Source organism: Labrus mixtus, chromosome 5, assembly GCF_963584025.1.
Source record: "Labrus mixtus chromosome 5, fLabMix1.1, whole genome shotgun sequence".
Classification (NCBI taxonomy): domain Eukaryota; kingdom Metazoa; phylum Chordata; class Actinopteri; order Labriformes; family Labridae; genus Labrus; species Labrus mixtus.
The window spans coordinates 25,314,330-25,327,327 of record NC_083616.1 but is presented as its reverse complement, the minus strand read 5'-3'; the positions used below and the strand labels follow the sequence as shown (position 1 = coordinate 25,327,327).

The window sequence follows — 12,998 nt, the reverse complement described above, 5'->3', positions numbered from 1 at the left end:
CCAGTCTACCCTATAGCTGTGTGAGAACAGCCTATTTTCAGATAAGCCCGTAATAGTAGCCCACTTCTCCTTGTTTTTGCCCAGTGAGCTGCGCGCATTGAATCGCCCAGAGCCAACCCAATTGGAAGCTTAGCACTTTGTTCCTATTTTTATGTCTTTCCAGCTCTCAATGCCCCCACCAATTGGTACGCAGACAAAAGCCCCCTATATCTTTTCACCGCTGGCTAAATAGACGATATTTAGAAAGGGTGGGAGGGACCGCGATTTAAAGCCACAGTGCTTCTATTTTGTTTGCCAAACACCTTTTGTGAGACAGACTGGAGCTTTTTTTTTTGTGTGTGTTGCCTTTCCAATATTCAGCGAAAGCCCATGCTTTATGCAAGCTGGTAAAGGCAAAGATGATTTTTCTCTCATGCCTTCTGCATTATTTGTGGTAAAGCTCGGAGTAAACAGAGGTGCTGTAGGCTCAGCAACCCCCTTCCAGCCTGCCTGCCTGCTCCCCTGCCTGCCTGCCTGCCTGCTTCCCTGCCTGCCTGCCTGGCTGGCTGGCTGCCTTTGCCAGAGCCACAATATTTCACTGCAATCGTCAGTGCAATAGACTCAGCTGTCAATCCGACTCCCCACCCTTGGAAACGGTTCAGGATTCTAATCCCATTAACCCCCCCAGTTCATCTGAATCTTAATGCATTCTGCAAACAAGATTTTATGCATGATCTTCTTCTTCCTCCTCCCTCCCTCCCTCCCTCCCTCCTTCCCTAACCCCCCTATCTCTCTCCCTCTCTCACTTCTTGGCTTACTATCCCTCCAAAGAATCCGTGTGGAGATGGCTTCAGCTCTTGTGGGCTCAGAGAATGTGCAGTGCACAATAGTAGCCATGGAGCAGGCAGACAGGCAGGCAGCTCTCCCTCCCTCTCTGGCCTGTTTACCAGATTCCCCAGCATTAGACTCATTTATGTGCTCACTCTTTTTGAGGCTTTGGGAAGCTAAATACTCAGCACGGGGTAAAATAGAGCACTTCATCAGTGTGTTTGTGTTTGTGTGTGTGTGTGTGTGTGCTTTGGAGAATAGTGAGAAACAGGGACAAAGAGGGTAACGGGGTTATTTTTCTTTGGCATCACATGTGTTTTTGTGTGTGAAAGAGAGTGAGAGAAAGGAGTGTGTGTGGGGGTTTGATAAACACAGAGGGGGGATTGTGCATGCATCTGTGCGTGCATGTGTGTGTGTGTGTGTGTGTGTGTGTCTTGGTCTGCACGGGCTGTCAGTCTCATCCTGCATGCTCATAGAGAGTGGAGGATGACAGGCGAGTACACAGCAGGAGAAGCGCATGTTATGCTGATTGCAATTTTCGCCCCAGAATTTTTTTTTTTTTTTTTTTAAGCTTGAGTAGATAAAGCCAAGGAAGAGAAAAAAATGATAAATAAAAGATGCAATCTACTCCAGGGGACAGGCAGCCACTGGAGGATGAGGGCTTAAAAGCAGGGCAGCATGGGAAGGGGGGGGGGGCTGTCAGCCACATCACACAGCACATGTATTGGCCCATCAAACACATACAGTGGGTCTGGCCTGGAAAAAAAAAAGTGCAGGGTGTGTTTGTGTGTGCACACAAGCGTGCATGGCTTTGTTTGGCTTCTCATGTGTGTGCTGTCAGTGGGATGGGATTCAGTGTTGATGATGAAAGACAGTAGAGCAATAGAAGCAGAGGTTATTGTGTATTGGGCGGGGGGGGGGGAGCTAATATACTTGAATGGATCTGCTGTCGCCGTATTCCTCTCCTCCCCCTCTCATCTCCTCCTCTGCCTCCCCTCTCTCTCTCTCCCAAGTGAGCAGCTATAAAACTCTCCATATTTACTCCCCTAAGGCCAACTACCAGCCCCCAGTCTCCTGTGATTATTTATCTTTTTCTCAAAGACATTAATCACATGCTTTTTCCTTTTTTTCCCCTCCTCGATCTCTTTCCGTACATCAGTGCTGCGGAGAAGGGAACGGATGGGTGGGGGGGGGGCGGCGTTTAAGGGGAAGAGCAATAGATCGGGTGATATCAAGGAAAAGAGGGGAAGCCTAGAGGGAGAAAGTGGGTGGAAAATGCAAAAGAGGAACGAGGCATTGAAATGGTGATTGCAAGAGAAGGGGATGTATGAAAGTAAAGAATGAAGTGCAGAGAAGGGGAGAGAGTGAGATGGATGGCTTGTTCTTCCTCCCATGCGAGCTCATCTGTTCCAGTGCCAGCCTTTCCAGATAAATATTCATATATGAATGCAAGTGTTATCTCGCAGGCCATTGCCTCTCTTGGTACAGCGGTGTTATAACAATCCTGTCGAATCAGTGATGAATTTGTCAGCCGCCGACCAGGTAGGGGAACACATACCTGACCTCAACCTGCAAGAAAAAGTCTTGCGCGCAATAATTCATTAAAACCCAGGCAAATGAATGAATGAAATATGCATGATGCCCCGGAGAACAGTCCCACAACAACTGCTGTCTGTCAGAGAAATTAAATCGTCATGAGCTGATCAAAGGAATATCAGTTTATCTCCCTGCGCAGTCTTCAATGTACTTTATCTTGTCAATCAGGCCGCACTGTGTCGTCACCGAGCCTTACTTACACGTATAGAAAACTTCCAGAGCTGCCTGTCCTCATCACAGCATCTGTTCTCCGTCCTAACCCCCCCCCCCCCCCCCCCCCCCCCCCCCCCCACTTGTGTAATTTAGACTCGGCGGCTCATCACGCTGAAAGGAAGGCTAGCATTATGGTGCCACGTCCTCTAATTATAGAATTCTAATCCTATGGCTCTAACATGGCATGACAAAGCATGTTTGCACTTCATTACCCTCCTTCCTGTTTCAGTCCTTCAGTCTGGGTCAAGTTCACCCCCTCGTCTCTCTCCCTCTCTCTCTCTCTCTCTCTCTCTCATTCATTTGTGACATGTACTGTCCTGCTCCTCCTCCTCCTCCCTTTGACCCCCTCTCACCCCCTTCCCCTGTCTGCCTCCAGGGCTTTGTGCCAGGAGATAAAAAAAAAACAACAACCCCCCCACCAACACCATCCACACACACACACACACACACACACACACACAAACACACCCCCACACCTCCTCATACTTACTATCCTGTTACCGTAAGCCCCGTGTCCCTATGGAGTGACATACTGATGCCTGGCATATGTCGCTCTGTGCAATGTCATTAGCGTCGGCTACATGCTACAGCCAATTTATCCCGCTCTCCTTGTTAGGCTAATTTCTCACATGAAGCTACATGTCATTATATCAAGCTGCTGCCCCAAATCTGAGTGATGAGGATGCATTGTTTGGGCGGCTTTAAACTCAACGAGAGTTAATGCAGTAATGCATCATGTAGCCTATTTCGGTGCACTTTTTCCACGGTGATGCTCGAACACGTAGCCTGTAATATTTTTTGCCTTTCCCTTGCCTGAAATATCTCTGAATGTCCGTGGCAGTCATGCCCGTTTGAGTGTGAATGTCACCCTCCCCTGCTTCACCTATTCCAGAGACGAATATGTCTGAGTGTGTGTGCGTGTGTGTGTGTGCATATGTGTGTGTCTGTCTTGTGCTTCTGCATGCTCATAACTCAGGTTAATTTGTTCACGCTCTGGAGAATCTTAATTAGGTTTCTGCGTCATCTACTCTCTCTCTCACCCTCTTTTTTTTTTATCATGATGTCAATGAAACACTGAAATAACAACCAAGCCGGTGGTTCCCTGTTTCTTTTTTGTTCTGCAGATGGTGAAAATCACAACAAAGACAATCCTAAACCTTATGCTCTGCTCCACGCTTCAGGTGTGTGTGTGTGTGTGTGTGTGTGTGTGTGTGTGTGTGTGTGTGTGTGTGTGTGTGTGTGTGTGTGTGTGTGTGTGTGTGTGTAGAGGAGCTGCCGAACCGTGTGTCATTTTCTATGGGCTTTAAATCACATTTGTGCTTAGTATTCAGGCAGAACGCCGGCAATATCGGGACACAATTTACAATATTACAACCACGCAAATTCATGGACAACACCCCATAAAACAAAGGGGGCTGATAAAACAACAAAAGAATATGCTCACTGCTAGGTAGTTGTGTGTGTGTGTGTGTGTGTGTGTGACAAAGCAGTAAGCAGAAATGTTTAAGACTTAACACTTGGCATGTTTGTGCAAGAAAACACACACATGCACACACACACTTTCTTTTTTTTTTTGGAGGAACTAAGAATTCACAAGGCTTTTCGAACTTCTTCTCTAGTACCCACGTTGACATCTCAAGCATTTTGTCCACAAAGGTGCAGAATTTAAGATGGCAAACGTAAATCTTGCATGAGTGTGTTGTCTGCGAGACGCTCATCACGCTGAGCTGGGGCTGTGTGTGTTTTTTTAACAGTGGATGAGGGCTTCTTCTTTTTTGTTTGTGTGTGGGCTGTTTCTTTTCATGTGGGTGGATCTGGTTTTATTTTTCCTGTTAGGTTAGAGAGTTCCTTTATCTTTTTTACAATGCCCGTCGAGATTGAGCCCACATGCCTACCACCAAAGAAGGAGAGAGACAGAACCCTTTTCCGAAACATGCTGTCTTTATGTGTGAAACCAGCACGTTGTAAAGAGGCCTCAAGTTGTGAGTCAGGACGCTAAAGGGTAGCAGACGCAAAATGACTCAGGACTTTGAAAAGTACCCCTGAAAAGTCCTTCAGTTTTTTTTTCTTCTCGAGAATACATTGAACAGAATCATTTTGAAGGGGTTATGGAAGGTAAATCTTACGTCAGACAGGGCGCTTTCACACAAACGTTTCCCATCATTCTCTGGGTTGGGATGACATATCTATCAAGCAAATGGTGCAATCGTCCATATGTGGCGTTTATATACTGGGTTGATACTGTGGGTAGCCCAATGTTACCCGTAGCATTGATATGAAGGCAAAAAAAACACATCATTATCGGTGTCAGACTGTCGCTTTGTCTGCCATCTTGGATTTCCGCAATGTGTTTTTTTTTTTTTTTTACGTCATGTCTTGCCCTGTCCGGCAGGGAAAACTCAAGACATCCTGACGTTTTCCAGAAACATCTTCAGGAGTGCGTGTGTGCAAACAGCTTTAGTCAGAATCTGTGAGCTCTGAGGTGAGGCTCTGAAGAATCAGTGGTCCTGAATTTGGTGCCTCAGGTCTACCCTGAGCCATGTGACTATCCCTGGGCTTGTATCGTCATGGAAACATGGCTGAGCCTGGAGCTAGTGTAAACAAATGGCTGTCCAAGGGGGACAGAGAAAGAGAAAGAGAGAGAGAGAGAGGGGCTGCAACCACATCCATGTGAAGAGACATTGGGTCTTTGGGGAAAGTGCTTTCTCTCCCTGACTGTGTGAGACTGGGAGAAGCAGATTCCAGGCCTTTGTCCCATTCTAGTGGCTGAATGGAAAGAAGATAGGATACATTTCAGCTGTTGAGTAACAGAGACACATTAGGTTAGTCTCTCTTTGCATGAGACTGTGTGTTCCCATGCATATATGACAGATTTGTTATATGATTTAAGTCTAATATGGACTTACAAAGCACCCAGGTGTATGTTTTTTTTTGTATTTATGGAGAGTGTCTTGCATGTAAGCTGAAGTTGGAGTAAGCCTCATCGTAAATCTGCAATGCGTTTACGTGATAATTACTTTCATTCTACCCTTAATGACTTTCAGCAGTCACTTAATTTCCGCCTTCGATTACAAACAGACAATCAACCCAAGCCAGTTTACAGTCTGGGTGGCCCCCTCAAGGACTGATCCCATAAAGAAAAACCCTGACAGGGCCTTTCTGCACCCATAGAGTGATAGATGACCACTGGTTCTTTCGCAAGCTCTTCCGTGTTCCCGAAATGTCGGAAGATTCCAGAAGGTCCCAATGGTTGTCACATCCTAAACTCGTACTAAACCCATTCCCAGACGCAGATGTGCCTCTAGATAGATCATTCCCACCACAGACCGTAACATCCCTGTTCCATCCACTACACCCAGTCATAACCGTCTCCTGCTCTTCACATTACCAAGACTGTCCCTGAAAACGTACCATTAGGCAGTCTTTCTGCCATCTCAAGCTCACTCTGCCTGCCCTTTTTCCAGTCCCTCGTCCTGACTGGGGGCCAGCTTCCCTCCCAGTCCCATTCCTGGTCCCAGACGTAGCTGTGTCCTCCCTTTCCCTCCTTTTAATCACTGTGACAGTTTCAGTTCTGGTCAATCGTGTGTCTGCCACACTCCAAAACCTACGACCAACGTGTTCAGGACCAGCCCTCCCAACTCACCCGGCTCTGGCTCATTATAAGAGACGCTCAATGTACAAGATCAGCATGCCTGTTGCCTGTTAAAATAAACCAGCTAAAGTAATAAAGTTCCAGCATGCGCTCCCCTTCGTCTGGCCGTCCCCGTTCCAGCTTGACTTGTCTCCTTTCCCAGACTGTGGCTGCTGGGTGTGCGTCAGCAGCTACTCGGCTGGCTGACTCTGTCTAGGAATCCAGCGCTCCTTCCTCACAGCTCATGCCCCTCTCCTTTCCCTGAGAGTGGAGAGAGCCGACGATGGAAAGGCCACTAAATCCACAACGACAAGTCGCTATTAAAAGCTGTTTTTTCTATTTCATTTAATGACTTTTATTACCAGCCGCCCTTCTCTCTTCGATTTGGCAATAATAACAACAGGGGAATGCAGCGCTCAGCGTTCTCCTATCTGATGCTCCCTTCCACGTTTTTTTTTTTTTTTTTTTTTTTTTTTTTTTTCATTTTTAATGAATTCCTCTTTGCACCAATGGGCTGCTGAAATAAGCACAAAGCAGGCCAAGACTCGGCTTGCTGCAGTGTAGGGTTCAATGTATGTACTCTGTGTGTGCACTTGTGGATGTGCTAACTATGAGACTATGTGTTAAAGACTACACATGCTCTCACTGTTGCCACTGAACAGAGCCTCTCTGTGCAGTTTGGTCCAACAGCTGGTTCTCCCCACAAGCCAAACAGCTTTGGATAGGCCTAAAGGCTAAAACGTTTTTTTCTGTGTTTGTGTGTGAACTAAATCACTATATTACTTTGTCAGGGAGTAGAAAGTTACTTGCTTGTTATCAGGGATGTTGCTAAGCAACTCAATTTCAAGTGAATTAGACATCAATTTAAACTCAGACTAGTCTGCTAGTCTGGAGTTTAGAAAACACTCAGAAATGAAACATATTGAACATTCCCAAACATGGGGTTACATCGTCCGCAGGTAAACAAATTGGTTTGCAGAGTGTGGTAAACATTAGCAGTGCTAGCATCGCCGGCGGTGATTATGCATTGCTCCAGTTGAGTGATTATATGCCAGTTAATCTTGACACAACCTAAATTCACCTTTTTATCTGCATTTTCTAGATTTAAATACTGCCAAACTGCTCCGTGCTACAAGATCCCATCTGCCACTGTGCAGGTTTACATCCAGTCAGTAGAGCATTATGGCAGTAGCACAGTAGCTAGTTGCGGGTAGCTGCTTAGACACAACATGTATATAAAAACATGTTTATTTCATTCAAAAAAATAAATTCTCAAACCTGAATGAAAAGCAGCAGAAGCAGAATACTGTTCTAAAATCTGCCCCTCTTTCATAATACATCAATGAACAAAGCACATATTTCATAATGTGGGCCTGAATGATAAAATACTGTAAGTTTCACCGACTAGTAATGAGTCACACACATCCTGGTATATCCAAGAATACCCCCCTTTGACTTTTTGTGCTTGGTCAATGGAAACAGAGAAACATTAACGAAGCATCAGACATGTCTGTGTGCTCTGACAAACTAACGTTCACGCTCGATACTCACACATAACAATTGCTGGTTTGACAGTACAGTCTCTATAAACCCGTTTTCGCTGCTTCCCCTTTTTATTTCCCACAATCTGCTCGTACACGATGGAAGTCTAGGTACAGTCGCTCAGCTCTGTTTTATATCTGTGTGAGAATACGAGCATGTGCATGTATGACCTAGTGTGGCAGCGACTCTGTGAGTGTGTTTTATGGCGGTGTGTGTCGGGCTGAATAAAGGTGAGGCATGTTAATGATAAGAGGCTGGATGACATTCCCGTCTGTCAGCGTTCCCACCCTATCCCATTTCCACTCTTGCCAAACACACACACACACACACACACACTAGCTTGCACACATGCTTTACGACACACACTTGCTCAGCACTGCCACTGACTAGGCGCCTTAGAATAAACAACAGCAAGGGATGAGGGTTTACCTGCAGCTGACCCCGACCGCACACACACAAACACACAGCGACAGAGGTGTTCACTCATCGACTGGTGCCTCCCCCAGCATCGAGCTGGCCTGGTGTTGACCGCTTCGCTTGACCCCAGGGGATTTATTTAAGTCAAAGGTCAATTTGGCAGGATTGTCCCTCCAGTTGCCGATAGCTCTACTTGAAAGACAGGCCTCCGCTTACATTATTGTTTTCCAATAAACAGCAAACAACCAAAAGGAAAAGACCGCCTGCTTGATTTAACATCCTTTGCGTGTTCCGGTAAGCAACTTCTCAGCTAGCAGAGGTCAGTCTGAGAGGGGCCCAACAATTAGGGTATCAGAATGAGAGGGGGAGTTTACGGTACCTCCTTCTCTCCTCTTTCCTGAACGGGCATCGTGTGCTGCTTGGAGCTATGCGGAGGAGGAGGTCCAAAGGTGCCCCTGGCTGTGCCTGGCTTCAGCCATGTCGTGGCTGTGTGGCATGTGAGACATGCATTCACTGCTCTGTGGCAGGGCTGAATAGAGCTAGAAAGGCTCTCCAGGCATGAGAGACTGAGAGACAAAGAAAGAGAATGATAGAGATTCAAAGGGTAAGAGAAGAAGAGGAAGGCTTTCAACTGACTTTGGAATTTAGTTTGCTCTTCTGGTTTTTTCTTCAGGGAGTTCTTTCTGACTTGCTCATGTCTTTCTTACCTCCTTCCTGCCCCTTCACCTTCCTCATGTATTATTTTTCAACCCTTCTTCTTCTCACCTGTGCATCTCCTTGCTTTTTGTACATCCCTGCTTTGTGGTTCTACGCTCATAAGATCTCTTTACCCTCCTCAATTTTAAAGTTTCATTTCCCAAGCCCAGGCAATAGAAACTCATATCTTATTTACACTGCTCCTATCTAGAAACATCATGTTTCCATAGTGTTTCCTGTGTCTACAGTCCCAAAGGAAGGCTAGCCGGCTAGCTCGCTCCCTGCTTTCTAGCCGTCATGCATCCAGACCTCAGGGGCTATCACTGTTTCTACATTTAGAAGCTCTGTGTTTACCGCTGTCTGGTAGAAGGAGAGGAACAGGACTTGGCCTATTTGCTGTGGTGTCTTTCTCTGAAGTTTAAAAAAAAAAAAAAATGAGCCTCACCCCGATGTATTCCAGTCATTGAGGGCCATCCTGGAACTTTTTCAGGGGTTTGGCGAGCCTCAGAAATTCATCTGGCGTCATTGCATTTTTTTATATGGGATTCATTTAGCTATTGCACTGAGTGAGCATTTCCCTTTGCCCGATAGCAATTTGACTTTTTATTGCACAGATCAAATTGTTTTTTAACTCAGCCTGGGGTGAAAAATGTGTTAGAAAGCACTATTGAAAAAATTCAGTTTGAAAAGTCACACTAGCACTAGTAAAGCCTGTTCCACTTTATAACCTTGTTTTCATATTTTTTGATCACTGTTAGTTATAGACTACTTTCTATCTCTTATGGAACAATAGGCTATCATCTGATGACAATAAAGCCTCTGTGGCCAATGCAGATATTTCTTTCTGTGTGGCCAGTGTTTACTCAAATGATCAATAAGAAATCTCCAAGCCAAGCCTTTGTTTCTGTGCTTCGGTAATTGTTAACCGTTCAAACAGCAATTACAGACTCAAGGAGGAAGTTAAAGTTGAGCGACGATGTGTAAGATTTGATAGCTAGCTTTACTTGTTTTTGATAAAGATAAAAGGTTTCGCAGAGCGGTTAAATTGTACACCTCATGGCAGAGGCTGCAATCCTTGCAGCGGTCCCTGGTTCAAGTCCGATCTCGTGACATTCCCTGCACGTCTTCCCTGACTCTCTCCTCAGGTATTTTCTGCCACACTTGCCTGTCTCTATCAATAAAGTCATAAAATGGCTCGAACATGTATAAGCTAAATGGTGGCATTGGTAGAAGGTGAGAGCTGGGGTTGCATTTCATTCATTTCATGTGTTCTGCCTATTTCGCTCTTTACTGGGGCGGTGTTGCTGCAAGGCCTGTGATTTATCGAAACCATTCAGTGTGAAATCAGAATCGGAAACCCAAATGTTGCCCAAGACCTGTGGGTCCTTGATCATTATGCACATATCTATTCACAGAGATTTAAGAGATCATGTACATCAAGTGGTGTGAAGATCCATTTGAGGATTTTAGTTACTTGGTAAAAACTGTTATTTTGGTAAAATTAAAAGGGAGGGGAGGGGCGCAAGGAAAAATCACTCCTTTATTTGTTAAAAAAAAAAAAAAAACTTTCAATGTCTATACTTGGGGAATCAGCATTAGACCATTTGGGGTTGAATCTGGGCCCTTTTAGTAAATCCTTTGTTTTAAGCCTTTGCTGGAAAATGCTGTGAACAAATGGTATCACAACAAGCGCCTAGTTGGTAATTAGATCTATAAGTCAGATTTGTTCTTCTCATAACAGGACTTGAGTGTTAGGTGAAGCACAGGTCTACCATTGCAGTAACCTGGCATTGTTGAGGAGGACTGTCTGCCTGCATTCTTGCTCAAACACTACTATCTGGCTGCTTGTCTGTCTGTCTGTCTGTCTGTCTGTCTGTCTGTCTGCTTTGCTGTCTGGCTAGCTATTAGCTGGCTAGCTGTCCCTCTTGGGTGGCTACATCGCCTCACCTCCAAACCCCCCTCGCAGCCAATGACAGCCCAGCCATGGGAGACACGGGTAATGGTCCTCTCTGATGTACAGCCTGACTCAATTGGACTGGATGGCAGACACACGCCTAAAATAACAAAAGGAGGGGAGAGAAAGGGGTGGGGTGGAGAGGGAGGAGGAGGAGGAGGGAAGGAGCAAAGCGATCGATAAAGCAGGGACACATCGCCTAATAAAGATTTATTCCTTTTTTTTCTCCTCGCCATCCGCCTTGGCAGGGCAGAGGGGGGGGGGGGGGGGGGGGGGGGGGGGAGGAGAGAATGTGATTAGTGGACTTCTTATCCCAGGGTGCCTCTGCTAGCATGTGCGTACGCATGCACAGCAGTATGTATTGCCCGATGCCTTGTGTGTATTTTTGCATCACTTGTGTGTTTATCGCATGTGTCCCCCCCCCCCGAGAGCGAAGGGGGTTGAAAACAACCTCTGTCGTTTGTTCTGCCGGCAGTGGCACTAGCAGCTGCAGCTGTGTCCCTGCCTCTCTCTCTTCCTGTCAGCTAATATTTAGTTAATCTTTGGTCTGGGACCTACGGGACTGGCCGGAGCTCCTGGTGCCCCATCCATCTCGCACTGATCTATATTCCATGCTGGGTCCCTGTGCCATTAAGCACCGCCGAGGGGAGGAGAGGAGAGGAGAGGCGTATAGAGGTAGAACGGAAAGGAAAGGGCAGATGGGTGGAGGAAGAGCTGTAGAGAGACAAGAGAATGATGGAGAGAGAACAACACAGGGAGGCGGAGGCTGGGGGGGGGGGGGGGGGGGGGGGCGGTCTATGGTCACAACACTAAATGAGTTTGAAAGGAAGAGGTGAGCTGGGTGTTGAAGTCGTGCACAAAATGACTATCCCCTAAATGTGAGGATAAGCCGGATCAAAATGTGAAACAAGAAATGTTGCAGAAGGATCGGGCTCTTTGTTTTATGTTTGGAGTTCTTTTTTAAATTTCCCTGCATGGTTTGTCGGATGCTGCGTTGAAATCTCTATAGAAAGAGCTGGTGGAATTATTTTAACCCTGCTGAAAAAGGAGAATAAATCACATTGAGTTTAAAAAAAAAAAAAAAAAAAAAAAAACAGGTGCAAAAGGTTCAGGCGGAAAAGGGTGACTGTGGTGGACCAGCAGCAAAAAGAAAAGATGCAGCGGTGTGGGAGTTAGTGATCTGCATGCAGAGAGTTGACCACTTCATTGATATGCATTGTGTGGTTATGAGGGGGTCCACCTGTGAAGGCTCTGAGTGCTGAGTCACTCACTAACGCACAGACTAAATGCTTTTATCCCAGACGCCTGGTCCATCTGAATGGAATATAATAGGCCATAAAGTGCTTTGCTAGCAGTGGCTGCTTGCCCCATGGCAAACCTTGCCCCTCGCTCCCCTGCTCCAAATCTCATTTCAACACTTTTATGGAAACAAAGCATGCTTGCGCTCTGCTTTGATTACACTGATTATTTTTTTTAAATCTTGCTTTCAGTGTTTTCTCTTCTTTCATCCCCTTTTTTTCTTGTTGTTCCTCTTTGGCAGCAACAGAGCATTCTCTTCTCACTTTAGCCCTGCTCCTCTCTCTGTCTTCTCCTCCCCTTCAGTCATGTGAGATCTCTTTTTGCTGCTGTGTGTATATGTGTGTGTGTGTGTTTGGGGGGGGGGCACCTGTTTGGGATCTCCGTGTGTGTTTAGGGTTACGCCTGCAGGTCGTACGTAATGAATAGCAGGACTGTTGCCGAAGCACAACTGGTTGAGGGGGAACTTAGCCAGAGAATAGCGCACCAGTGACGGAAGGCGAGGAGGAGGATGGAGGGATGGATTGATGGACGGAGGGGAGGGAAGGGAAGGGATGAACGAGGGAGGAGGAGGACCAGCGAAGAGGGAGTTAGGAAGGGAAGAGTGGTTGTGAAGCCAGTGAGCCTTAACCACCTTCTGTCAGTCTGTCTGCTCTGTCTGCGCTGTTTTCTCTCTCATAGGAATCTAATGGCTTTTCCACTGTCCTCTTTCCAAACCTCCACCACCTCTCTCTCTCTCTCTCTCTCTCTCCACCCCTTCTCTCCTCTTCCTCTCGCTCTCCATACCCTTGCTTTTTTTTTTTCCTCTCCATTTTTCACTCCTCTCCATCTCCTTTCACTTTCCCT

At 46.3% G+C, this 12,998-nt stretch overlaps 1 protein-coding gene across 1 annotated transcript in view; it reads left to right on the top strand.

Annotated features, from left to right (window-relative positions):
- LOC132974613 (zinc finger SWIM domain-containing protein 6-like) overlaps window positions 1–12,998 on the top strand; it is a 51,474-nt gene that overhangs the window by 1,034 nt on the left and 37,442 nt on the right. The gene's annotated exons all lie outside the window — the stretch shown is intronic.